The 23,163-nt window shown below is 52.2% G+C and overlaps 21 non-coding genes across 21 annotated transcripts; all 21 read right to left on the bottom strand.

Annotated features, from left to right (window-relative positions):
* Positions 1–19: 19 nt before the first annotated feature.
* On the bottom strand, positions 20–101 carry trnal-aag (transfer RNA leucine (anticodon AAG)). Its single transcript has one exon. It is a non-coding gene; the product is annotated as a tRNA-Leu (tRNA).
* Positions 102–1,204: 1,103 nt separating this feature from the next.
* trnal-uag (transfer RNA leucine (anticodon UAG)) lies at positions 1,205–1,286 on the bottom strand. Its single transcript has one exon. It is a non-coding gene; the product is annotated as a tRNA-Leu (tRNA).
* A 1,017-nt stretch (positions 1,287–2,303) lies between these two features.
* On the bottom strand, positions 2,304–2,385 carry trnal-aag (transfer RNA leucine (anticodon AAG)). Its single transcript has one exon. It is a non-coding gene; the product is annotated as a tRNA-Leu (tRNA).
* Positions 2,386–3,498: 1,113 nt separating this feature from the next.
* On the bottom strand, positions 3,499–3,580 carry trnal-uag (transfer RNA leucine (anticodon UAG)). The gene has a single exon. It is a non-coding gene; the product is annotated as a tRNA-Leu (tRNA).
* A 1,017-nt stretch (positions 3,581–4,597) lies between these two features.
* On the bottom strand, positions 4,598–4,679 carry trnal-aag (transfer RNA leucine (anticodon AAG)). Its single transcript has one exon. It is a non-coding gene; the product is annotated as a tRNA-Leu (tRNA).
* Positions 4,680–5,781: 1,102 nt separating this feature from the next.
* trnal-aag (transfer RNA leucine (anticodon AAG)) lies at positions 5,782–5,863 on the bottom strand. Its single transcript has one exon. It is a non-coding gene; the product is annotated as a tRNA-Leu (tRNA).
* A 1,113-nt stretch (positions 5,864–6,976) lies between these two features.
* On the bottom strand, positions 6,977–7,060 carry trnal-uag (transfer RNA leucine (anticodon UAG)). Its single transcript has one exon. It is a non-coding gene; the product is annotated as a tRNA-Leu (tRNA).
* Positions 7,061–8,075: 1,015 nt separating this feature from the next.
* On the bottom strand, positions 8,076–8,157 carry trnal-aag (transfer RNA leucine (anticodon AAG)). The gene has a single exon. It is a non-coding gene; the product is annotated as a tRNA-Leu (tRNA).
* Positions 8,158–9,259: 1,102 nt separating this feature from the next.
* Positions 9,260–9,341, bottom strand: trnal-uag (transfer RNA leucine (anticodon UAG)). The gene has a single exon. It is a non-coding gene; the product is annotated as a tRNA-Leu (tRNA).
* A 1,016-nt stretch (positions 9,342–10,357) lies between these two features.
* On the bottom strand, positions 10,358–10,439 carry trnal-aag (transfer RNA leucine (anticodon AAG)). Its single transcript has one exon. It is a non-coding gene; the product is annotated as a tRNA-Leu (tRNA).
* A 1,113-nt stretch (positions 10,440–11,552) lies between these two features.
* Positions 11,553–11,634, bottom strand: trnal-uag (transfer RNA leucine (anticodon UAG)). Its single transcript has one exon. It is a non-coding gene; the product is annotated as a tRNA-Leu (tRNA).
* Positions 11,635–12,651: 1,017 nt separating this feature from the next.
* On the bottom strand, positions 12,652–12,733 carry trnal-aag (transfer RNA leucine (anticodon AAG)). The gene has a single exon. It is a non-coding gene; the product is annotated as a tRNA-Leu (tRNA).
* A 1,102-nt stretch (positions 12,734–13,835) lies between these two features.
* Positions 13,836–13,917, bottom strand: trnal-uag (transfer RNA leucine (anticodon UAG)). Its single transcript has one exon. It is a non-coding gene; the product is annotated as a tRNA-Leu (tRNA).
* Positions 13,918–14,933: 1,016 nt separating this feature from the next.
* Positions 14,934–15,015, bottom strand: trnal-aag (transfer RNA leucine (anticodon AAG)). The gene has a single exon. It is a non-coding gene; the product is annotated as a tRNA-Leu (tRNA).
* A 1,113-nt stretch (positions 15,016–16,128) lies between these two features.
* On the bottom strand, positions 16,129–16,210 carry trnal-uag (transfer RNA leucine (anticodon UAG)). Its single transcript has one exon. It is a non-coding gene; the product is annotated as a tRNA-Leu (tRNA).
* Positions 16,211–17,227: 1,017 nt separating this feature from the next.
* On the bottom strand, positions 17,228–17,309 carry trnal-aag (transfer RNA leucine (anticodon AAG)). Its single transcript has one exon. It is a non-coding gene; the product is annotated as a tRNA-Leu (tRNA).
* A 1,113-nt stretch (positions 17,310–18,422) lies between these two features.
* Positions 18,423–18,504, bottom strand: trnal-uag (transfer RNA leucine (anticodon UAG)). Its single transcript has one exon. It is a non-coding gene; the product is annotated as a tRNA-Leu (tRNA).
* Positions 18,505–19,521: 1,017 nt separating this feature from the next.
* Positions 19,522–19,603, bottom strand: trnal-aag (transfer RNA leucine (anticodon AAG)). Its single transcript has one exon. It is a non-coding gene; the product is annotated as a tRNA-Leu (tRNA).
* A 1,113-nt stretch (positions 19,604–20,716) lies between these two features.
* Positions 20,717–20,798, bottom strand: trnal-uag (transfer RNA leucine (anticodon UAG)). Its single transcript has one exon. It is a non-coding gene; the product is annotated as a tRNA-Leu (tRNA).
* Positions 20,799–21,815: 1,017 nt separating this feature from the next.
* trnal-aag (transfer RNA leucine (anticodon AAG)) lies at positions 21,816–21,897 on the bottom strand. Its single transcript has one exon. It is a non-coding gene; the product is annotated as a tRNA-Leu (tRNA).
* Positions 21,898–23,001: 1,104 nt separating this feature from the next.
* On the bottom strand, positions 23,002–23,083 carry trnal-uag (transfer RNA leucine (anticodon UAG)). Its single transcript has one exon. It is a non-coding gene; the product is annotated as a tRNA-Leu (tRNA).
* Positions 23,084–23,163: the final 80 nt, after the last annotated feature.

Raw genomic sequence — 23,163 nt, 5'->3', positions numbered from 1 at the left:
ACTTTCCAAAAGACTTCCCTGGCAGCGGTGGGATTCGAACCCACGCCCCTGAAGAGGCTGGAGCCTTAATCCAGCGCCTTAGACCGCTCGGCCACGCTACCATGTCATGGTGTGTTCCACGGGTCTTTACGACAGGTCAAACGTCCTCCCAAATAATGACTCTGCAGTCTAATCCTGTTTGCGTAAAACAAGCCCGCTCCCAAGCGGGTTAGAGGGCCTCCCTGCCTTGGTTAAAATGCCTGCTGGCAGCAATGGGATTTAGACTGGAGCCTTAAATCAAATGCCTTAGACCTCTCGGCCACGCTACCCTGGAATGCTCACTTTCGTGGGCCCTTTTCTGCCCTCTTCCCCCACCCCAAAGATAGAGAAAACGTCGGCCGCCGGACCTTCTTTGCAAAGCCTCTGGAGTGCGGGCAAAGAATGTTTTTTTGTGTATAGGCACAATAGCCTTCCAAAACTCTGTCTTGGCAGTAGTGGGATTCAAACCCACGCCCCCGAAGAGACTGGAGCCTTAATCCAGCGGCTTAGACCACTCGGCCACGCTACCCTGCCACAGCCGCCTTCGTGGGCCCTTTTTTTTTCTTGTCGCGCTTCGCCGCAAGCTGATGCCTTGTAATTCGAAGCCGTAAAGGCATCCTTTATACAGGGGTATGCAGTCCTACTCCTGGTGGCCCCCTTCCTGTGGAGTGGAGGTCAGCATCAAGCAGGCTCCTGATTGGTTAACGCGGCGCGAATTGACACAGAAGTTCCGATTTTTCACCTCGGGCAGCAGACGCGAATTCTTGTCAGACGCGTGATTCACAAAAAAGCACAATTCGCGCTTAACGCACCTAACGCGCCAGATGCTCAATTCGCGCCATTCGCGAGAACTAGACGCGCGGATGGGGCGAATTCGCGTCTACCGCGCCGCGCTAAACGCCTCATTCGCGCCGCAAGAACTCCAGGCGCGTGTAAACACGTCTTACCATTGACTTAACATTGAAATCACTCTGACCAGACGCATATTCCCGTTTGGTGTGAGCGTAGCATTAGACCGTGCGGCCATGCTACCTCGTCGGGTTGCGCTCCAAGGGTCTCTTCGACAGGTGGTACGGCCTCCCTAATACTTACTCTGCAGAACTGCTGCAGTCTAATCCTGTTTGCGTGAAATAATCCCGCTGCCAAACGGGTTAGAGGGCCTCCCTGCCTTGGTTAAAATGGCTGCTGGCAGCGATGGGATTCGAACCCATGCCCCCGAAGAGACTGGAGCCTAAATCAAGCGCCTTAGACCACTCGGCCACGCTACCCTGGGATTCTCACTTTCGTGGGCCATTTTCTGCCCTCTTCCCCCACCCCAAATATAGAGAGAACGTCGGCCGCCGGACCTTCTATGCAAAGCCTCTGGAATGCGGGCAAAGAACATTTTTTTTGCGTACGCACAATAGCCTTCCAAAACTCTGTCTTGGCAGCAGTGGGATTCAAACCCACACCCCCGAAGAGACTGGAGCCTTAATCCAACGCCTTATGCTACGTTCACACCAAACGCGAATACGCGTCTAAATTCTCGCCTGCCACTTCTATTTATACGCCTGACCACTTTGTGTTCATTCGCCCGTCAAGAGCGAAATGGACGCGCATGAAAACAAAAGTTTGAAGTGAAATTTACGCGCGTCAGGTGCGTCAGAGAGGCGAAAGTTTCAAAAAGTTTCGAACCCCATTGGCAGCCATCTTTTTACAAGACGTCTGTTGTTGATCGGTCATTTATCGAGAGTGTCACTGCTCTGTATTGGCTCTGGAGAGCAGAACAGTGGTGTAGGGATCATCGTCGCTGTATTTGGGTTGCGCTTCGCCACAAGCTGATGCCTTGTAATTCGCCGCCGTAAAGGCATCCTTAATACAGGGTATGCAGTCCTACTCCAGGTGGCCCCCTTCCTGTGGAGTGGAGGTCCATCTCTGATCAAGCACACCTGAATCCGCTAATCAAGGCCTTTGGGGCTTATGTGGAAACGATAGCCAGCTGTGATGCATTTAAAATCAAAATGATCAGGCAGCTGTTATTTCACCCAAAACTTTCCATGAGTAAAACTGGCTGTCTCCATTCTTGTAGACTACTCATTGTTTTTCATTAATATAATTTATTGCACCTCTCCTATGATTGTAAATTATTGGTGTGCCTCTGTTGGAATGGAGCAGAGGCTGGGACAAGCTTTAAGCACTGACTTTGCTAAATGGCAAAGAATGCGAAAGCGGCTAAGTTTGGATGAGCATGCAGCGTCACTTCTCCAGTCGCTTCGCAGCCTCAGGAACTTTCCAAAAGACTTCCCTGGCAGCGGTGGGATTCGAACCCACGCCCCCGAAGAGACTGGAGCCTTAATCCAGCACCTTAGACCGCTCGGCCACGCTACCTCGTCATGGTGTGTTCCACGGGTCTTTACGACAGGTCAAACGGCCTCCCAAATACTGACTCTGCGGAACGGCTGCAGTCTAATCCTGTTTGCGTAAAACAAGCCCGCTCCCAAGCGGGTTAGAGGGCCTCCCTGCCTTGGTTAAAATGCCTGCTGGCAGCAATGGGATTTAGACTGGAGCCTAAATCAAATGCCTTAGACCTCTCGGCCACGCTACCCTGGAATGCTCACTTTCGTGGGCCCTTTTCTGCCCTCTTCCCCCACCCCAAAGATAGAGAAAACGTCGGCCGCCGGACCTTCTTTGCAAAGCCTCTGGAGTGCGGGCAAAGAATGTTTTTTTGTGTATAGGCACAATAGCCTTCCAAAACTCTGTCTTGGCAGTAGTGGGATTCAAACCCACGCCCCCGAAGAGACTGGAGCCTTAATCCAGCGGCTTAGACCACTCGGCCACGCTACCCTGCCACAGCCGCCTTCGTGGGCCCTTTTTTTTTCTTGTCGCGCTTCGCCGCAAGCTGATGCCTTGTAATTCGAAGCCGTAAAGGCATCCTTTATACAGGGGTATGCAGTCCTACTGCTGGTGGCCCCCTTCCTGTGGAGTGGAGGTCAGCATCAAGCAGGCTCCTGATTGGTTAACGCGGCGCGAATTGACGCAGAAGTTCCGATTTTTCACCTCGGGCAGCAGACGCGAATTCTTGTCAGACGCGTGATTCACAAAAAAGCATAATTCGCGCTTAACGCACCTAACGCGCCAGGCGCTCAATTCGCGCCATTCGCGAGAACTAGACGCGCGGATGAGGCGAATTCGCGTCTACCGCGCCGCGCTAAACGCCTCATTCGCGCCGCAAGAACTCCAGGCGCGTGTAAACACGTCTTACCATTGACTTAACATTGAAATCACTCTGACCAGACGCATATTCCCGTTTGGTGTGAGCGTAGCATTAGACCGTGCGGCCATGCTACCTCGTCGGGTTGCGCTCCAAGGGTCTCTTCGACAGGTGGTACGGCCTCCCTAATACTTACTCTGCAGAACTGCTGCAGTCTAATCCTGTTTGCGTGAAATAATCCCGCTGCCAAACGGGTTAGAGGGCCTCCCTGCCTTGGTTAAAATGGCTGCTGGCAGCGATGGGATTCGAACCCATGCCCCCGAAGAGACTGGAGCCTAAATCAAGCGCCTTAGACCACTCGGCCACGCTACCCTGGGATTCTCACTTTCGTGGGCCATTTTCTGCCCTCTTCCCCCACCCCAAATATAGAGAGAACGTCGGCCGCCGGACCTTCTATGCAAAGCCTCTGGAATGCGGGCAAAGAACATTTTTTTTGCGTACGCACAATAGCCTTCCAAAACTCTGTCTTGGCAGCAGTGGGATTCAAACCCACACCCCCGAAGAGACTGGAGCCTTAATCCAACGCCTTATGCTACGTTCACACCAAACGCGAATACGCGTCTAAATTCTCGCCTGCCACTTCTATTTATACGCCTGACCACTTTGTGTTCATTCGCCCGTCAAGAGCGAAATGGACGCGCATGAAAACAAAAGTTTGAAGTGAAATTTACGCGCGTCAGGTGCGTCAGAGAGGCGAAAGTTTCAAAAAGTTTCGAACCCCATTGGCAGCCATCTTTTTACAAGACGTCTGTTGTTGATCGGTCATTTATCGAGAGTGTCACTGCTCTGTATTGGCTCTGGAGAGCAGAACAGTGGTGTAGGGATCATCGTCGCTGTATTTGGGTTGCGCTTCGCCACAAGCTGATGCCTTGTAATTCGCCGCCGTAAAGGCATCCTTAATACAGGGTATGCAGTCCTACTCCAGGTGGCCCCCTTCCTGTGGAGTGGAGGTCCATCTCTGATCAAGCACACCTGAATCCGCTAATCAAGGCCTTTGGGGCTTATGTGGAAACGATAGCCAGCTGTGATGCATTTAAAATCAAAATGATCAGGCAGCTGTTATTTCACCCAAAACTTTCCATGAGTAAAACTGGCTGTCTCCATTCTTGTAGACTACTCATTGTTTTTCATTAATATAATTTATTGCACCTCTCCTATGATTGTAAATTATTGGTGTGCCTCTGTTGGAATGGAGCAGAGGCTGGGACAAGCTTTAAGCACTGACTTTGCTAAATGGCAAAGAATGCGAAAGCGGCTAAGTTTGGATGAGCATGCAGCGTCACTTCTCCAGTCGCTTCGCAGCCTCAGGAACTTTCCAAAAGACTTCCCTGGCAGTGGTGGGATTCGAACCCACGCCCCCGAAGAGACTGGAGCCTTAATCCAGCGCCTTAGACCGCTCGGCCACGCTACCTCGTCATGGTGTGTTCCACGGGTCTTTACGACAGGTCAAACGGCCTCCCAAATACTGACTCTGCGGAACGGCTGCAGTCTAATCCTGTTTGCGTAAAACAAGCCCGCTCCCAAGCGGGTTAGAGGGCCTCCCTGCCTTGGTTAAAATGCCTGCTGGCAGCAATGGGATTTAGACTGGAGCCTAAATCAAATGCCTTAGACCTCTCGGCCACGCTACCCTGGAATGCTCACTTTCGTGGGCCCTTTTCTGCCCTCTTCCCCCACCCCAAAGATAGAGAAAACGTCGGCCGCCGGACCTTCTTTGCAAAGCCTCTGGAGTGCGGGCAAAGAATGTTTTTTTGTGTGTAGGCACAATAGCCTTCCAAAACTCTGTCTTGGCAGTAGTGGGATTCAAACCCACGCCCCCGAAGAGACTGGAGCCTTAATCCAGCGGCTTAGACCACTCGGCCACGCTACCCTGCCACAGCCGCCTTCGTGGGCCCTTTTTTTTTCTTGTTGCGCTTCGCCGCAAGCTGATGCCTTGTAATTCGAAGCCGTAAAGGCATCCTTTATACAGGGGTATGCAGTCCTACTCCTGGTGGCCCCCTTCCTGTGGAGTGGAGGTCAGCATCAAGCAGGCTCCTGATTGGTTAACGCGGCGCGAATTGACGCAGAAGTTCCGATTTTTCACCTCAGGCAGCAGACGCGAATTCTTGTCAGACGCGTGATTCACAAAAAAGCACAATTCGCGCTTAACGCACCTAACGCGCCAGATGCTCAATTCGCGCCATTCGCGAGAACTAGACGCGCGGATGGGGCGAATTCGCGTCTACCGCGCCGCGCTAAACGCCTCATTCGCGCCGCAAGAACTCCAGGCGCGTGTAAACACGTCTTACCATTGACATCACTCTGACCAGACGCATATTCCCGTTTGGTGTGAGCGTAGCATTAGACCGTGCGGCCATGCTACCTCGTCGGGTTGCGCTCCAAGGGTCTCTTCGACAGGTGGTACGGCCTCCCTAATACTTACTCTGCAGAACTGCTGCAGTCTAATCCTGTTTGCGTGAAATAATCCCGCTGCCAAACGGGTTAGAGGGCCTCCCTGCCTTGGTTAAAATGGCTGCTGGCAGCGATGGGATTCGAACCCACGCCCCCGAAGAGACTGGAGCCTTAATCCAGCGCCTTAGACCGCTCGGCCACGCTACCTTGTCATGGTGTGTTCCACGGGTCTTTACGACAGGTCAAACGGCCTCCCAAATACTGACTCTGCGGAACGGCTGCAGTCTAATCCTGTTTGCGTAAAACAAGCCCGCTCCCAAGCGGGTTAGAGGGCCTCCCTGCCTTGGTTAAAATGCCTGCTGGCAGCAATGGGATTTAGACTGGAGCCTAAATCAAATGCCTTAGACCTCTCGGCCACGCTACCCTGGAATGCTCACTTTCGTGGGCCCTTTTCTGCCCTCTTCCCCCACCCCAAAGATAGAGAAAACGTCGGCCGCCGGACCTTCTTTGCAAAGCCTCTGGAGTGCGGGCAAAGAATGTTTTTTTGTGTGTAGGCACAATAGCCTTCCAAAACTCTGTCTTGGCAGTAGTGGGATTCAAACCCACGCCCCCGAAGAGACTGGAGCCTTAAACCAGCGGCTTAGACCACTCGGCCACGCTACCCTGCCACAGCCGCCTTCGTGGGCCCTTTTTTTTTCTTGTCGCGCTTCGCCGCAAGCTGATGCCTTGTAATTCGAAGCCGTAAAGGCATCCTTTATACAGGGGTATGCAGTCCTACTCCTGGTGGCCCCCTTCCTGTGGAGTGGAGGTCAGCATCAAGCAGGCTCCTGATTGGTTAACGCGGCGCGAATTGACGCAGAAGTTCCGATTTTTCACCTCGGGCAGCAGACGCGAATTCTTGTCAGACGCGTGATTCACAAAAAAGCACAATTCGCGCTTAACGCACCTAACGCGCCAGATGCTCAATTCGCGCCATTCGCGAGAACTAGACGCGCGGATGGGGCGAATTCGCGTCTACCGCGCCGCGCTAAACGCCTCATTCGCGCCGCAAGAACTCCAGGCGCGTGTAAACACGTCTTACCATTGACTTAACATTGAAATCACTCTGACCAGACGCATATTCCCGTTTGGTGTGAGCGTAGCATTAGACCGTGCGGCCATGCTACCTCGTCGGGTTGCGCTCCAAGGGTCTCTTCGACAGGTGGTACGGCCTCCCTAATACTTACTCTGCAGAACTGCTGCAGTCTAATCCTGTTTGCGTGAAATAATCCCGCTGCCAAACGGGTTAGAGGGCCTCCCTGCCTTGGTTAAAATGGCTGCTGGCAGCGATGGGATTCGAACCCATGCCCCCGAAGAGACTGGAGCCTAAATCAAGCGCCTTAGACCACTCGGCCACGCTACGCTGCGATTCTCACTTTCGTGGGCCATTTTCTGCCCTCTTCCCCCACCCCAAATATAGAGAGAACGTCGGCCGCCGGACCTTCTATGCAAAGCCTCTGGAATGCGGGCAAAGAACATTTTTTTTGCGTACGCACAATAGCCTTCCAAAACTCTGTCTTGGCAGCAGTGGGATTCAAACCCACACCCCCGAAGAGACTGGAGCCTTAATCCAACGCCTTATGCTACGTTCACACCAAACGCGAATACGCGTCTAAATTCTCGCCTGCCGCTTCTATTTATACGCCTGACCACTTTGTGTTCATTCGCCCGTCAAGAGCGAAATGGACGCGCATGAAAACAAAAGTTTGAAGTGAAATTTACGCGCGTCAGGTGCGTCAGATTGGCGAAAGTTTCAAAAAGTTTCGAACCCCATTGGCAGCCATCTTTTTACAAGACGTCTGTTGTTGATCGGTCATTTATCGAGAGTGTCACTGCTCTGTATTGGCTCTGGAGAGCAGAACAGCGGTGTAGGGATCATCGTCGCTGTATTTGGGTTGCGCTTCGCCACAAGCTGATGCATTGTAATTCGCCGCCGTAAAGGCATCCTTAATACAGGGTATGCAGTCCTACTCCTGGTGGCCCCCTTCCTGTGGAGTGGAGGTCCATCTCTGATCAAGCACACCTGAATCCGCTAATCAAGGCCTTTGGGGCTTATGTGGAAACGATAGCCAGCTGTGATGCATTTAAAATCAAAATGATCAGGTAACTGTTATTTCACCCAAAACTTTTCATGAGTAAAACTGGCTGTCTCCATTCTTGTAGACTACTCATTGTTTTTCATTAATATAATTTATTGCACCTCTCCTATGATTGTAAATTATTGGTGTGCCTCTGTTGGAATGGAGCAGAGGCTGGGACAAGCTTTAAGCACTGACTTTGCTAAATGGCAAAGAATGCGAAAGCGGCTAAGTTTGGATGAGCATGCAGCGTCACTTCTCCAGTCGCTTCGCAGCCTCAGGAACTTTCCAAAAGACTTCCCTGGCAGCGGTGGGATTCGAACCCACGCCCCTGAAGAGGCTGGAGCCTTAATCCAGCGCCTTAGACCGCTCGGCCACGCTACCATGTCATGGTGTGTTCCACGGGTCTTTACGACAGGTCAAACGTCCTCCCAAATAATGACTCTGCAGTCTAATCCTGTTTGCGTAAAACAAGCCCGCTCCCAAGCGGGTTAGAGGGCCTCCCTGCCTTGGTTAAAATGCCTGCTGGCAGCAATGGGATTTAGACTGGAGCCTTAAATCAAATGCCTTAGACCTCTCGGCCACGCTACCCTGGAATGCTCACTTTCGTGGGCCCTTTTCTGCCCTCTTCCCCCACCCCAAAGATAGAGAAAACGTCGGCCGCCGGACCTTCTTTGCAAAGCCTCTGGAGTGCGGGCAAAGAATGTTTTTTTGTGTATAGGCACAATAGCCTTCCAAAACTCTGTCTTGGCAGTAGTGGGATTCAAACCCACGCCCCCGAAGAGACTGGAGCCTTAATCCAGCGGCTTAGACCACTCGGCCCCGCTACCCTGCCACAGCCGCCGTCGTGGGCACTTTTTTTTCTTGTCGCGCTTCGCCGCAAGCTGATGCCTTGTAATTCGAAGCCGTAAAGGCATCCTTTATACAGGGGTATGCAGTCCTACTCCTGGTGGCCCCCTTCCTGTGGAGTGGAGGTCAGCATCAAGCAGGCTCCTGATTGGTTAGCGCGGCGCGAATTGACGCAGAAGTTCAGATTTTTCACCTCGGGCAGCAGACGCGAATGCTTATCAGACGCGTGATTCACAAAAAAGCACAATTCGCGCTTAACGCACCTAACGCGCCAGACGCTCAATTCGCGCCATTCGCGAGAACTAGACGCGCGGATGAGGCGAATTCGCGTCTACCGCGCCGCGCTAAACGCCTCATTCGCGCCGCAAGAACTCCAGGCGCGTGTAAACACGTCTTACCATTGACTAAACATTGAAATCACTCGGACCAGACGCATATTCCCGTTTGGTGTGAGCGTAGCATTAGACCGTGCGGCCATGCTGCCTCGTCGGGTTGCGCTCCAAGGGTCTCTTCGACAGGTGGAACGGCCTCCCTAATACTTACATGGCAGAACTGCTGCAGTCTAATCCTGTTTGCGTGAAATAATCCCGCTGCCAAGCGGGTTAGAGGGCCTCCCTGCTTTGGTTAAAATTGCTGCTGGCAGCGATGGGATTCGAACCCACGCCCCCGAAGAGACTGGAGCCTAAATCCAGCGTCTTAGACCACTCGGCCACGCTACCCTGGGATTTGCACTTTCGTGGGCCATTTTCTGCCCTCTTCCCCCACCCCAAATATAGAGAGAACGTCGGCCGCCGGACCTTCTATGCAAAGCCTCTGGAATGCGGGCAAAGAACATTTTTTTTTGCGTACGCTCAATAGCCTTCCAAAACTCTGTCTTGGCAGCAGTGGGATTCAAACCCACACCCCCGAAGAGACTGGAGCCTTAATCCAACGCCTTATGCTACGTTCACACCAAACGCGAATACGCGTCTAAATTCTCGCCTGCCGCTTCTATTTATACGCGTGACCACTTTGTGTTCATTCCCGTCAAGAGTGAAATGGACGCGCATAAAAACAAAAGTTTGAAGCGAAATTTACGCGCGTCAGGTGCGTCAGAGAGGCAAAAGTTTCAAAAAGTTTCGAACCCCATTGGCAGCCATCTTTTTACAAGACGTCTGTTGTTGATCGGTCATTTATCGAGAGTGTCACTGCTCTGTATTTGCTCTGGAGAGCAGAACAGCGGTGTAGGGATCATCGTCGCTGTATTTGGGTTGCGCTTCGCCACAAGCTGATGCCTAGTAATTCGCCGCCGTAAAGGCATCCTTAATACAGGGTATGCAGTCCTACTCCAGGTGGCCCCCTTCCTGTGGAGTGGAGGTCCATCTCTGATCAAGCACACCTGAATCCGCTAATCAAGGCCTTTGGGGCTTATGTGGAAACGATAGCCAGCTGTGATGCATTTAAAATCAAAATGATCAGGCAGCTGTTATTTCACCCAAAACTTTCCATGAGTAAAACTGGCTGTCTCCATTCTTGTAGACTACTCATTGTTTTTCATTAATATAATTTATTGCACCTCTCCTATGATTGTAAATTATTGGTGTGCCTCTGTTGGAATGGAGCAGAGGCTGGGACAAGCTTTAAGCACTGACTTTGCTAAATGGCAAAGAATGCGAAAGCGGCTAAGTTTGGATGAGCATGCAGCGTCACTTCTCCAGTCGCTTCGCAGCCTCAGGAACTTTCCAAAAGACTTCCCTGGCAGCGGTGGGATTCTAACCCACGCCCCCGAAGAGACTGGAGCCTTAATCCAGCGCCTTAGACCGCTCGGCCACGCTACCTTGTCATGGTGTGTTCCACGGGTCTTTACGACAGGTCAAACGGCCTCCCAAATACTGACTCTGCGGAACGGCTGCAGTCTAATCCTGTTTGCGTAAAACAAGCCCGCTCCCAAGCGGGTTAGAGGGCCTCCCTGCCTTGGTTAAAATGCCTGCTGGCAGCAATGGGATTTAGACTGGAGCCTAAATCAAATGCCTTAGACCTCTCGGCCACGCTACCCTGGAATGCTCACTTTCGTGGGCCCTTTTCTGCCCTCTTCCCCCACCCCAAAGATAGAGAAAACGTCGGCCGCCGGACCTTCTTTGCAAAGCCTCTGGAGTGCGGGCAAAGAATGTTTTTTTGTGTATAGGCACAATAGCCTTCCAAAACTCTGTCTTGGCAGTAGTGGGATTCAAACCCACGCCCCCGAAGAGACTGGAGCCTTAATCCAGCGGCTTAGACCACTCGGCCACGCTACCCTGCCACAGCCGCCTTCGTGGGCCCTTTTTTTTTCTTGTCGCGCTTCGCCGCAAGCTGATGCCTTGTAATTCGAAGCCGTAAAGGCATCCTTTATACAGGGGTATGCAGTCCTACTCCTGGTGGCCCCCTTCCTGTGGAGTGGAGGTCAGCATCAAGCAGGCTCCTGATTGGTTAACGCGGCACGAATTGACGCAGAAGTTCCGATTTTTCACCTCGGGCAGCAGACGCGAATTCTTGTCAGACGCGTGATTCACAAAAAAGCACAATTCGCGCTTAACGCACCTAACGCGCCAGACGCTCAATTCGCGCCATTCGCGAGAACTAGACGCGCGGATGAGGCGAATTCGCGTCTACCGCGCCGCGCTAAACGCCTCATTCGCGCCGCAAGAACTCCAGGCGCGTGTAAACACGTCTTACCATTGACTTAACATTGAAATCACTCGGACCAGACGCATATTCCCGTTTGGTGTGAGCGTAGCATTAGACCGTGCGGCCATGCTACCTCGTCGGGTTGCGCTCCAAGGGTCTCTTGGACAGGTGGTACGGCCTCCCTAATACTTACTCTGCAGAACTGCTGCAGTCTAATCCTGTTTGCGTGAAATAATCCCGCTGCCAAACGGGTTAGAGGGCCTCCCTGCCTTGGTTAAAATGGCTGCTGGCAGCGATGGGATTCGAACCCACGCCCCCGAAGAGACTGGAGCCTAAATCCAGCGCCTTAGACCACTCGGCCACGCTACCCTGGGATTCTCACTTTCGTGGGCCATTTTCTGCCCTCTTCCCCCACCCCAAATATAGAGAGAACGTCGGCCGCGGGACCTTCTATGCAAAGCCTCTGGAATGCGGGCAAAGAACATTTTTTTTGCGTACGCACAATAGCCTTCCAAAACTCTGTCTTGGCAGCAGTGGGATTCAAACCCACACCCCCGAAGAGACTGGAGCCTTAATCCAACGCCTTATGCTACGTTCACACCAAACGCGAATACGCGTCTAAATTCTCGCCTGCCGCTTCTATTTACACGCCTGACCACTTTGTGTTCATTCGCCCGTCAAGAGCGAAATGGACGCGCATGAAAACAAAAGTTTGAAGTGAAATTTACGCGCGTCAGGTGCGTCAGAGAGGCGAAAGTTTCAAAAAGTTTCGAACCCCATTGGCAGCCATCTTTTTACAAGACGTCTGTTGTTGATCGGTCATTTATCGAGAGTGTCACTGCTCTGTATTGGCTCTGGAGAACAGAACAGCGGTGTAGGGATCATCGTCGCTGTATTTGGGTTGCGCTTCGCCACAAGCTGATGCCTTGTAATTCGCCGCCGTAAAGGCATCCTTAATACAGGGTATGCAGTCCTACTCCTGGTGGCCCCCTTCCTGTGGAGTGGAGGTCCATCTCTGATCAAGCACACCTGAATCCGCTAATCAAGGCCTTTGGGGCTTATGTGGAAACGATAGCCAGCTGTGATGCATTTAAAATCAAAATGATCAGGCAGCTGTTATTTCACCCAAAACTTTTCATGAGTAAAACTGGCTGTCTCCATTCTTGTAGACTACTCATTGTTTTTCATTAATATAATTTATTGCACCTCTCCTATGATTGTAAATTATTGGTGTGCCTCTGTTGGAATGGAGCAGAGGCTGGGACAAGCTTTAAGCACTGACTTTGCTAAATGGCAAAGAATGCGAAAGCGGCTAAGTTTGGATGAGCATGCAGCGTCACTTCTCCAGTCGCTTCGCAGCCTCAGGAACTTTCCAAAAGACTTCCCTGGCAGCGGTGGGATTCGAACCCACGCCCCCGAAGAGACTGGAGCCTTAATCCAGCGCCTTAGACCGCTCGGCCACGCTACCTTGTCATGGTGTGTTCCACGGGTCTTTACGACAGGTCAAACGGCCTCCCAAATACTGACTCTGCAGTCTAATCCTGTTTGCGTAAAACAAGCCCGCTCCCAAGCGGGTTAGAGGGCCTCCCTGCCTTGGTTAAAATGCCTGCTGGCAGCAATGGGATTTAGACTGGAGCCTTAAATCAAATGCCTTAGACCTCTCGGCCACGCTACCCTGGAATGCTCACTTTCGTGGGCCCTTTTCTGCCCTCTTCCCCCACCCCAAAGATAGAGAAAACGTCGGCCGCCGGACCTTCTTTGCAAAGCCTCTGGAGTGCGGGCAAAGAATGGTTTTTTGTGTATAGGCACAATAGCCTTCCAAAACTCTGTCTTGGCAGTAGTGGGATTCAAACCCACGCCCCCGAAGAGACTGGAGCCTTAATCCAGCGGCTTAGACCACTCGGCCCCGCTACCCTGCCACAGCCGCCTTCGTGGGCCCTTTTTTTTCTTGTCGCGCTTCGCCGCAAGCTGATGCCTTGTAATTCGAAGCCGTAAAGGCATCCTTTATACAGGGGTATGCAGTCCTACTCCTGGTGGCCCCCTTCCTGTGGAGTGGAGGTCAGCATCAAGCAGGCTCCTGATTGGTTAACGCGGCGCGAATTGACGCAGAAGTTCAGATTTTTCACCTCGGGCAGCAGACGCGAATGCTTGTCAGACGCGTGATTCACAAAAAAGCACAATTCGCGCTTAACGCACCTAACACGCCAGACGCTCAATTCGCGCCATTCGCGAGAACTAGACGCGCGGATGAGGCGAATTCGCGTCTAACGCGCCGCGCTAAACGCCTCATCCGCGCCGCAAGAACTCCAGGCGCGTGTAAACACGTCTTACCATTGACTTAACATTGAAATCACTCGGACCAGACGCATATTCCCGTTTGGTGTGAGCGTAGCATTAGACTGTGCGGCCATGCTACCTCGTCGGGTTGCGCTCCAAGGGTCTCTTCGACAGGTGGAACGGCCTCCCTAATACTTACATGGCAGAACTGCTGCAGTCTAATCCTGTTTGCGTGAAATAATCCCGCTGCCAAGCGGGTTAGAGGGCCTCCCTGCTTTGGTTAAAATTGCTGCTGGCAGCGATGGGATTCGAACCCACGCCCCCGAAGAGACTGGAGCCTAAATCCAGCGCCTTAGACCACTCGGCCACGCTACCCTGGGATTTGCACTTTCGTGGGCCATTTTCTGCCCTCTTCCCCCACCCCAAATATAGAGAGAACGTCGGCCGCCGGACCTTCTATGCAAAGCCTCTGGAATGCGGGCAAAGAACATTTTTTTTTGCGTACGCTCAATAGCCTTCCAAAACTCTGTCTTGGCAGCAGTGGGATTCAAACCCACACCCCCGAAGAGACTGGAGCCTTAATCCAACGCCTTATGCTACGTTCACACCAAACGCGAATACGCGTCTAAATTCTCGCCTGCCGCTTCTATTTATACGCGTGACCACTTTGTGTTCATTCCCGTCAAGAGCGAAATGGACGCGCATAAAAACAAAAGTTTGAAGCGAAATTTACGCGCGTCAGGTGCGTCAGAGAGGCAAAAGTTTCAAAAAGTTTCGAACCCCATTGGCAGCCATCTTTTTACAAGACGTCTGTTGTTGATCGGTCATTTATCGAGAGTGTCACTGCTCTGTATTTGCTCTGGAGAGCAGAACAGCGGTGTAGGGATCATCGTCGCTGTATTTGGGTTGCGCTTCGCCACAAGCTGATGCCTTGTAATTCGCCGCCGTAAAGGCATCCTTAATACAGGGTATGCAGTCCTACTCCAGGTGGCCCCCTTCCTGTGGAGTGGAGGTCCATCTCTGATCAAGCACACCTGAATCCGCTAATCAAGGCCTTTGGGGCTTATGTGGAAACGATAGCCAGCTGTGATGCATTTAAAATCAAAATGATCAGGCAGCTGTTATTTCACCCAAAACTTTCCATGAGTAAAACTGGCTGTCTCCATTCTTGTAGACTACTCATTGTTTTTCATTAATATAATTTATTGCACCTCTCCTATGATTGTAAATTATTGGTGTGCCTCTGTTGGAATGGAGCAGAGGCTGGGACAAGCTTTAAGCACTGACTTTGCTAAATGGCAAAGAATGCGAAAGCGGCTAAGTTTGGATGAGCATGCAGCGTCACTTCTCCAGTCGCTTCGCAGCCTCAGGAACTTTCCAAAAGACTTCCCTGGCAGCGGTGGGATTCTAACCCACGCCCCCGAAGAGACTGGAGCCTTAATCCAGCGCCTTAGACCGCTCGGCCACGCTACCTCGTCATGGTGTGTTCCACGGGTCTTTACGACAGGTCAAACGGCCTCCCAAATACTGACTCTGCGGAACGGCTGCAGTCTAATCCTGTTTGCGTAAAACAAGCCCGCTCCCAAGCGGGTTAGAGGGCCTCCCTGCCTTGGTTAAAATGCCTGCTGGCAGCAATGGGATTTAGACTGGAGCCTAAATCAAATGCCTTAGACCTCTCGGCCACGCTACCCTGGAATGCTCACTTTCGTGGGCCCTTTTCTGCCCTCTTCCCCCACCCCAAAGATAGAGAAAACGTCGGCCGCCGGACCTTCTTTGCAAAGCCTCTGGAGTGCGGGCAAAGAATGTTTTTTTGTGTATAGGCACAATAGCCTTCCAAAACTCTGTCTTGGCAGTAGTGGGATTCAAACCCACGCCCCCGAAGAGACTGGAGCCTTAATCCAGCGGCTTAGACCACTCGGCCACGCTACCCTGCCACAGCCGCCTTCGTGGGCCCTTTTTTTTTCTTGTCGCGCTTCGCCGCAAGCTGATGCCTTGTAATTCGAAGCCGTAAAGGCATCCTTTATACAGGGGTATGCAGTCCTACTCCTGGTGGCCCCCTTCCTGTGGAGTGGAGGTCAGCATCAAGCAGGCTCCTGATTGGTTAACGCGGCGCGAATTGACGCAGAAGTTCCGATTTTTCACCTCGGGCAGCAGACGCGAATTCTTGTCAGACGCGTGATTCACAAAAAAGCACAATTCGCGCTTAACGCACCTAACGCGCCAGACGCTCAATTCACGCCATTCGCGAGAACTAGACGCGCGGATGAGGCAAATTCGCGTCTACCGCGCCGCGCTAAACGCCTCATTCGCGCCGCAAGAACTCCAGGCACGTGTAAACACGTCTTACCATTGACTTAACATTGAAATCACTCGGACCAGACGCATATTCCCGTTTGGTGTGAGCGTAGCATTAGACCGTGCGGCCATGCTACCTCGTCGGGTTGCGCTCCAAGGGTCTCTTGGACAGGTGGTATGGCCTCCCTAATACTTACTCTGCAGAACTGCTGCAGTCTAATCCTGTTTGCGTGAAATAATCCCGCTGCCAAACGGGTTAGAGGGCCTCCCTGCCTTGGTTAAAATGGCTGCTGGCAGCGATGGGATTCGAACCCACGCCCCCGAAAAGACTGGAGCCTAAATCCAGCGCCTTAGACCACTCGGCCACGCTACCCTGGGATTCTCACTTTCGTGGGCCATTTTCTGCCCTCTTCCCCCACCCCAAATATAGAGAGAACGTCGGCCGCCGGACCTTCTATGCAAAGCCTCTGGAATGCGGGCAAAGAACATTTTTTTTGCGTACGCACAATAGCCTTCCAAAACTCTGTCTTGGCAGCAGTGGGATTCAAACCCACACCCCCGAAGAGACTGGAGCCTTAATCCAACGCCTTATGCTACGTTCACACCAAACGCGAATACGCGTCTAAATTCTGGCCTGCCGCTTCTATTTACACGCCTGACCACTTTGTGTTCATTCGCCCGTCAAGAGCGAAATGGACTCGCATGAAAACAAAAGTTTGAAGTGAAATTTACGCGCGTCAGGTGCGTCAGAGAGGCGAAAGTTTCAAAGAGTTTCGAACCCCATTGGCAGCCATCTTTTTACAAGACGTCTGTTGTTGATCGGTCATTTATCGAGAGTGTCACTGCTCTGTATTGGCTCTGGAGAGCAGAACAGCGGTGTAGGGATCATCGTCGCTGTATTTGGGTTGCGCTTCGCCACAAGCTGATGCCTTGTAATTCGCCGCCGTAAAGGCATCCTTAATACAGGGTATGCAGTCCTACTCCTGGTGGCCCCCTTCCTGTGGAGTGGAGGTCCATCTCTGATCAAGCACACCTGAATCCGCTGATCAAGGCCTTTGGGGCTTATGTGGAAACGATAGCCAGCTGTGATGCATTTAAAATCAAAATGATCAGGCAGCTGTTATTTCACCCAAAACTTTTCATGAGTAAAACTGGCTGTCTCCATTCTTGTAGACTACTCATTGTTTTTCATTAATATAATTTATTGCACCTCTCCTATGATTGTAAATTATTGGTGTGCCTCTGTTGGAATGGAGCAGAGGCTGGGACAAGCTTTAAGCACTGACTTTGCTAAATGGCAAAGAATGCGAAAGCGGCTAAGTTTGGATGAGCATGCAGCGTCACTTCTCCAGTCGCTTCGCAGCCTCAGGAACTTTCCAAAAGACTTCCCTGGCAGCGGTGGGATTCGAACCCACGCCCCCGAAGAGACTGGAGCCTTAATCCAGCGCCTTAGACCGCTCGGCCACGCTACCTTGTCATGGTGTGTTCCACGGGTCTTTACGACAGGTCAAACGGCCTCCCAAATACTGACTCTGCGGAACGGCTGCAGTCTAATCCTGTTTGCGTAAAACAAGCCCGCTCCCAAGCGGGTTAGAGGGCCTCCCTGCCTTGGTTAAAATGCCTGCTGGCAGCAATGGGATTTAGACTGGAGCCTAAATCAAATGCCTTAGACCTCTCGGCCACGCTACCCTGGAATGCTCACTTTCGTGGGCCCTTTTCTGCCCTCTTCCCCCACCCCAAAGATAGAGAAAACGTCGGCCGCCGGACCTTCTTTGCAAAGCCTCTGGAGTGCGGGCAAAGAATGTTTTTTTGTGTATAGGCACAATAGCCTTCCAAAACTCTGTCTTGGCAGTAGTGGGATTCAAACCCACGCCCCCGAAGAGACTGGAGCCTTAATCCAGCGGCTTAGACCACTCGGCCACGCTACCCTGCCACAGCCGTCTTCGTGGGCCCTTTTTTTTTCTTGTCGCGCTTCGCCGCAAGCTGATGCCTTGTAATTCGAAGCCGTAAAGGCATCCTTTATACAGGGGTATGCAGTCCTACTCCTGGTGGCCCCCTTCCTGTGGAGTGGAGGTCAGCATCAAGCAGGCTCCTGATTGGTTAACGCGGCGCGAATTGACGCAGAAGTTCCAATTTTTCACCTCGGGCAGCAGACGCGAATTCTTGTCAGACGCGTGATTCACAAAAAAGCACAATTCGCGCTTAACGCACCTAACGCGCCAGACGCTCAATTCGCGCCATTCGCGAGAACTAGACGCGCGGATGAGGCAAATTCGCGTCTACCGCGCCGCGCTAAACGCCTCATTCGCGCCGCAAGAACTCCAGGCGCGTGTAAACACGTCTTACCATTGACTTAACATTGAAATCACTCGGACCAGACGCATATTCCCGTTTGGTGTGAGCGTAGCATTAGACCGTGCGGCCATGCTACCTCGTCGGGTTGCGCTCCAAGGGTCTCTTGGACAGGTGGTACGGCCTCCCTAATACTTACTCTGCAGAACTGCTGCAGTCTAATCCTGTTTGCGTGAAATAATCCCGCTGCCAAACGGGTTAGAGGGCCTCCCTGCCTTGGTTAAAATGGCTGCTGGCAGCGATGGGATTCGAACCCACGCCCCCGAAAAGACTGGAGCCTAAATCCAGCGCCTTAGACCACTCGGCCACGCTACCCTGGGATTCTCACTTTCGTGGGCCATTTTCTGCCCTCTTCCCCCACCCCAAATATAGAGAGAACGTCGGCCGCCGGACCTTCTATGCAAAGCCTCTGGAATGCGGGCAAAGAACATTTTTTTTGCGTACGCACAATAGCCTTCCAAAACTCTGTCTTGGCAGCAGTGGGATTCAAACCCACACCCCCGAAGAGACTGGAGCCTTAATCCAACGCCTTATGCTACGTTCACACCAAACGCGAATACGCGTCTAAATTCTGGCCTGCCGCTTCTATTTACACGCCTGACCACTTTGTGTTCATTCGCCCGTCAAGAGCGAAATGGACTCGCATGAAAACAAAAGTTTGAAGTGAAATTTACGCGCGTCAGGTGCGTCAGAGAGGCGAAAGTTTCAAAAAGTTTCGAACCCCATTGGCAGCCATCTTTTTACAAGACGTCTGTTGTTGATCGGTCATTTATCGAGAGTGTCACTGCTCTGTATTGGCTCTGGAGAGCAGAACAGCGGTGTAGGGATCATCGTCGCTGTATTTGGGTTGCGCTTCGCCACAAGCTGATGCCTTGTAATTCGCCGCCGTAAAGGCATCCTTAATACAGGGTATGCAGTCCTACTCCTGGTGGCCCCCTTCCTGTGGAGTGGAGGTCCATCTCTGATCAAGCACACCTGAATCCGCTGATCAAGGCCTTTGGGGCTTATGTGGAAACGATAGCCAGCTGTGATGCATTTAAAATCAAAATGATCAGGCAGCTGTTATTTCACCCAAAACTTTTCATGAGTAAAACTGGCTGTCTCCATTCTTGTAGACTACTCATTGTTTTTCATTAATATAATTTATTGCACCTCTCCTATGATTGTAAATTATTGGTGTGCCTCTGTTGGAATGGAGCAGAGGCTGGGACAAGCTTTAAGCACTGACTTTGCTAAATGGCAAAGAATGCGAAAGCGGCTAAGTTTGGATGAGCATGCAGCGTCACTTCTCCAGTCGCTTCGCAGCCTCAGGAACTTTCCAAAAGACTTCCCTGGCAGCGGTGGGATTCGAACCCACGCCCCCGAAGAGACTGGAGCCTTAATCCAGCGCCTTAGACCGCTCGGCCACGCTACCTTGTCATGGTGTGTTCCACGGGTCTTTACGACAGGTCAAACGGCCTCCCAAATACTGACTCTGCGGAACGGCTGCAGTCTAATCCTGTTTGCGTAAAACAAGCCCGCTCCCAAGCGGGTTAGAGGGCCTCCCTGCCTTGGTTAAAATGCCTGCTGGCAGCAATGGGATTTAGACTGGAGCCTAAATCAAATGCCTTAGACCTCTCGGCCACGCTACCCTGGAATGCTCACTTTCGTGGGCCCTTTTCTGCCCTCTTCCCCCACCCCAAAGATAGAGAAAACGTCGGCCGCCGGACCTTCTTTGCAAAGCCTCTGGAGTGCGGGCAAAGAATGTTTTTTTGTGTATAGGCACAATAGCCTTCCAAAACTCTGTCTTGGCAGTAGTGGGATTCAAACCCACGCCCCCAAAGAGACTGGAGCCTTAATCCAGCGGCTTAGACCACTCGGCCACGCTACCCTGCCACAGCCGTCTTCGTGGGCCCTTTTTTTTTCTTGTCGCGCTTCGCCGCAAGCTGATGCCTTGTAATTCGAAGCCGTAAAGGCATCCTTTATACAGGGGTATGCAGTCCTACTCCTGGTGGCCCCCTTCCTGTGGAGTGAAGGTCAGCATCAAGCAGGCTCCTGATTGGTTAACGCGGCGCGAATTGACGCAGAAGTTCCGATTTTTCACCTCGGGCAGCAGACGCGAATTCTTGTCAGACGCGTGATTCACAAAAAAGCACAATTCGCGCTTAACGCACCTAACGCGCCAGACGCTCAATTCGCGCCATTCGCGAGAACTAGACGCGCGGATGAGGCAAATTCGCGTCTACCGCGCCGCGCTAAACGCCTCATTCGCGCCGCAAGAACTCCAGGCGCGTGTAAACACGTCTTACCATTGACTTAACATTGAAATCACTCGGACCAGACGCATATTCCCGTTTGGTGTGAGCGTAGCATTAGACCGTGCGGCCATGCTACCTCGTCGGGTTGCGCTCCAAGGGTCTCTTGGACAGGTGGTACGGCCTCCCTAATACTTACTCTGCAGAACTGCTGCAGTCTAATCCTGTTTGCGTGAAATAATCCCGCTGCCAAACGGGTTAGAGGGCCTCCCTGCCTTGGTTAAAATGGCTGCTGGCAGCGATGGGATTCGAACCCACGCCCCCGAAGAGACTGGAGCCTAAATCCAGCGCCTTAGACCACTCGGCCACGCTACCCTGGGATTCTCACTTTCGTGGGCCATTTTCTGCCCTCTTCCCCCACCCCAAATATAGAGAGAACGTCGGCCGCCGGACCTTCTATGCAAAGCCTCTGGAATGCGGGCAAAGAACATTTTTTTTGCGTACGCACAATAGCCTTCCAAAACTCTGTCTTGGCAGCAGTGGGATTCAAACCCACACCCCCGAAGAGACTGGAGCCTTAATCCAACGCCTTATGCTACGTTCACACCAAACGCGAATACGCGTCTAAATTCTGGCCTGCCGCTTCTATTTACACGCCTGACCACTTTGTGTTCATTCGCCCGTCAAGAGCGAAATGGACGCGCATGAAAACAAAAGTTTGAAGTGAAATTTACGCGCGTCAGGTGCGTCAGAGAGGCGAAAGTTTCAAAAAGTTTCGAACCCCATTGGCAGCCATCTTTTTACAAGACGTCTGTTGTTGATCGGTCATTTATCGAGAGTGTCACTGCTCTGTATTGGCTCTGGAGAGCAGAACAGCGGTGTAGGGATCATCGTCGCTGTATTTGGGTTGCGCTTCGCCACAAGCTGATGCCTTGTAATTCGCCGCCGTAAAGGCATCCTTAATACAGGGTATGCAGTCCTACTCCTGGTGGCCCCCTTCCTGTGGAGTGGAGGTCCATCTCTGATCAAGCACACCTGAATCCGCTAATCAAGGCCTTTGGGGCTTATGTGGAAACGATAGCCAGCTGTGATGCATTTAAAATCAAAATGATCAGGCAGCTGTTATTTCACCCAAAACTTTTCATGAGTAAAACTGGCTGTCTCCATTCTTGTAGACTACTCATTGTTTTTCATTAATATAATTTATTGCACCTCTCCTATGATTGTAAATTATTGGTGTGCCTCTGTTGGAATGGAGCAGAGGCTGGGACAAGCTTTAACCACTGACTTTGCTAAATGGCAAAGAATGCGAAAGCGGCTAAGTTTGGATGAGCATGCAGCGTCACTTCTCCAGTCGCTTCGCAGCCTCAGGAACTTTCCAAAAGACTTCCCTGGCAGCGGTGGGATTCGAACCCACGCCCCCGAAGAGACTGGAGCCTTAATCCAGCGCCTTAGACCGCTCGGCCACGCTACCTTGTCATGGTGTGTTCCACGGGTCTTTACGACAGGTCAAACGGCCTCCCAAATACTGACTCTGCGGAACGGCTGCAGTCTAATCCTGTTTGCGTAAAACAAGCCCGCTCCCAAGCGGGTTAGAGGGCCTCCCTGCCTTGGTTAAAATGCCTGCTGGCAGCAATGGGATTTAGACTGGAGCCTAAATCAAATGCCTTAGACCTCTCGGCCACGCTACCCTGGAATGCTCACTTTCGTGGGCCCTTTTCTGCCCTCTTCCCCCACCCCAAAGATAGAGAAAACGTCGGCCGCCGGACCTTCTTTGCAAAGCCTCTGGAGTGCGGGCAAAGAATGTTTTTTTGTGTATAGGCACAATAGCCTTCCAAAACTCTGTCTTGGCAGTAGTGGGATTCAAACCCACGCCCCCGAAGAGACTGGAGCCTTAATCCAGCGGCTTAGACCACTCGGCCACGCTACCCTGCCACAGCCGCCTTCGTGGGCCCTTTTTTTTTCTTGTCGCGCTTCGCCGCAAGCTGATGCCTTGTAATTCGAAGCCGTAAAGGCATCCTTTATACAGGGGTATGCAGTCCTACTCCTGGTGGCCCCCTTCCTGTGGAGTGGAGGTCAGCATCAAGCAGGCTCCTGATTGGTTAACGCGGCGCGAATTGACTTAGAAGTTCCGATTTTTCACCTCGGGCAGCAGACGCGAATTCTTGTCAGACGCGTGATTCACAAAAAAGCACAATTCGCGCTTAACGCACCTAACGCGCCAGACGCTCAATTCGCGCGAACTAGACGCGCGGATGAGGCAAATTCGCGTCTACCGCGCCGCGCTAAACGCCTCATTCGCGCCGCAAGAACTCCAGGCGCGTGTAAACACGTCTTACCATTGACTTAACATTGAAATCACTCGGACCAGACGCATATTCCCGTTTGGTGTGAGCGTAGCATTAGACCGTGCGGCCATGCTACCTCGTCGGGTTGTGCTCCAAGGGTCTCTTGGACAGGTGGTACGGCCTCCCTAATACTTACTCTGCAGAACTGCTGCAGTCTAATCCTGTTTGCGTGAAATAATCCCGCTGCCAAACGGGTTAGAGGGCCTCCCTGCCTTGGTTAAAATGGCTGCTGGCAGCGATGGGATTCGAACCCACGCCCCCGAAGAGACTGGAGCCTAAATCCAGCGCCTTAGACCACTCAGCCACGCTACCCTGGGATTCACACTTTCGTGGGCCATTTTCTGCCCTCTTCCCCCACCCCAAATATAGAGAGAACGTCGGCCGCGGGACCT

Source organism: Garra rufa, chromosome 1 (assembly GCF_049309525.1).
Source record: "Garra rufa chromosome 1, GarRuf1.0, whole genome shotgun sequence".
Lineage (NCBI taxonomy): Eukaryota > Metazoa > Chordata > Actinopteri > Cypriniformes > Cyprinidae > Garra > Garra rufa.
The sequence above is the reverse complement of the archived record's forward strand: the minus strand, read 5'-3'. Positions and strand labels throughout refer to the sequence as shown.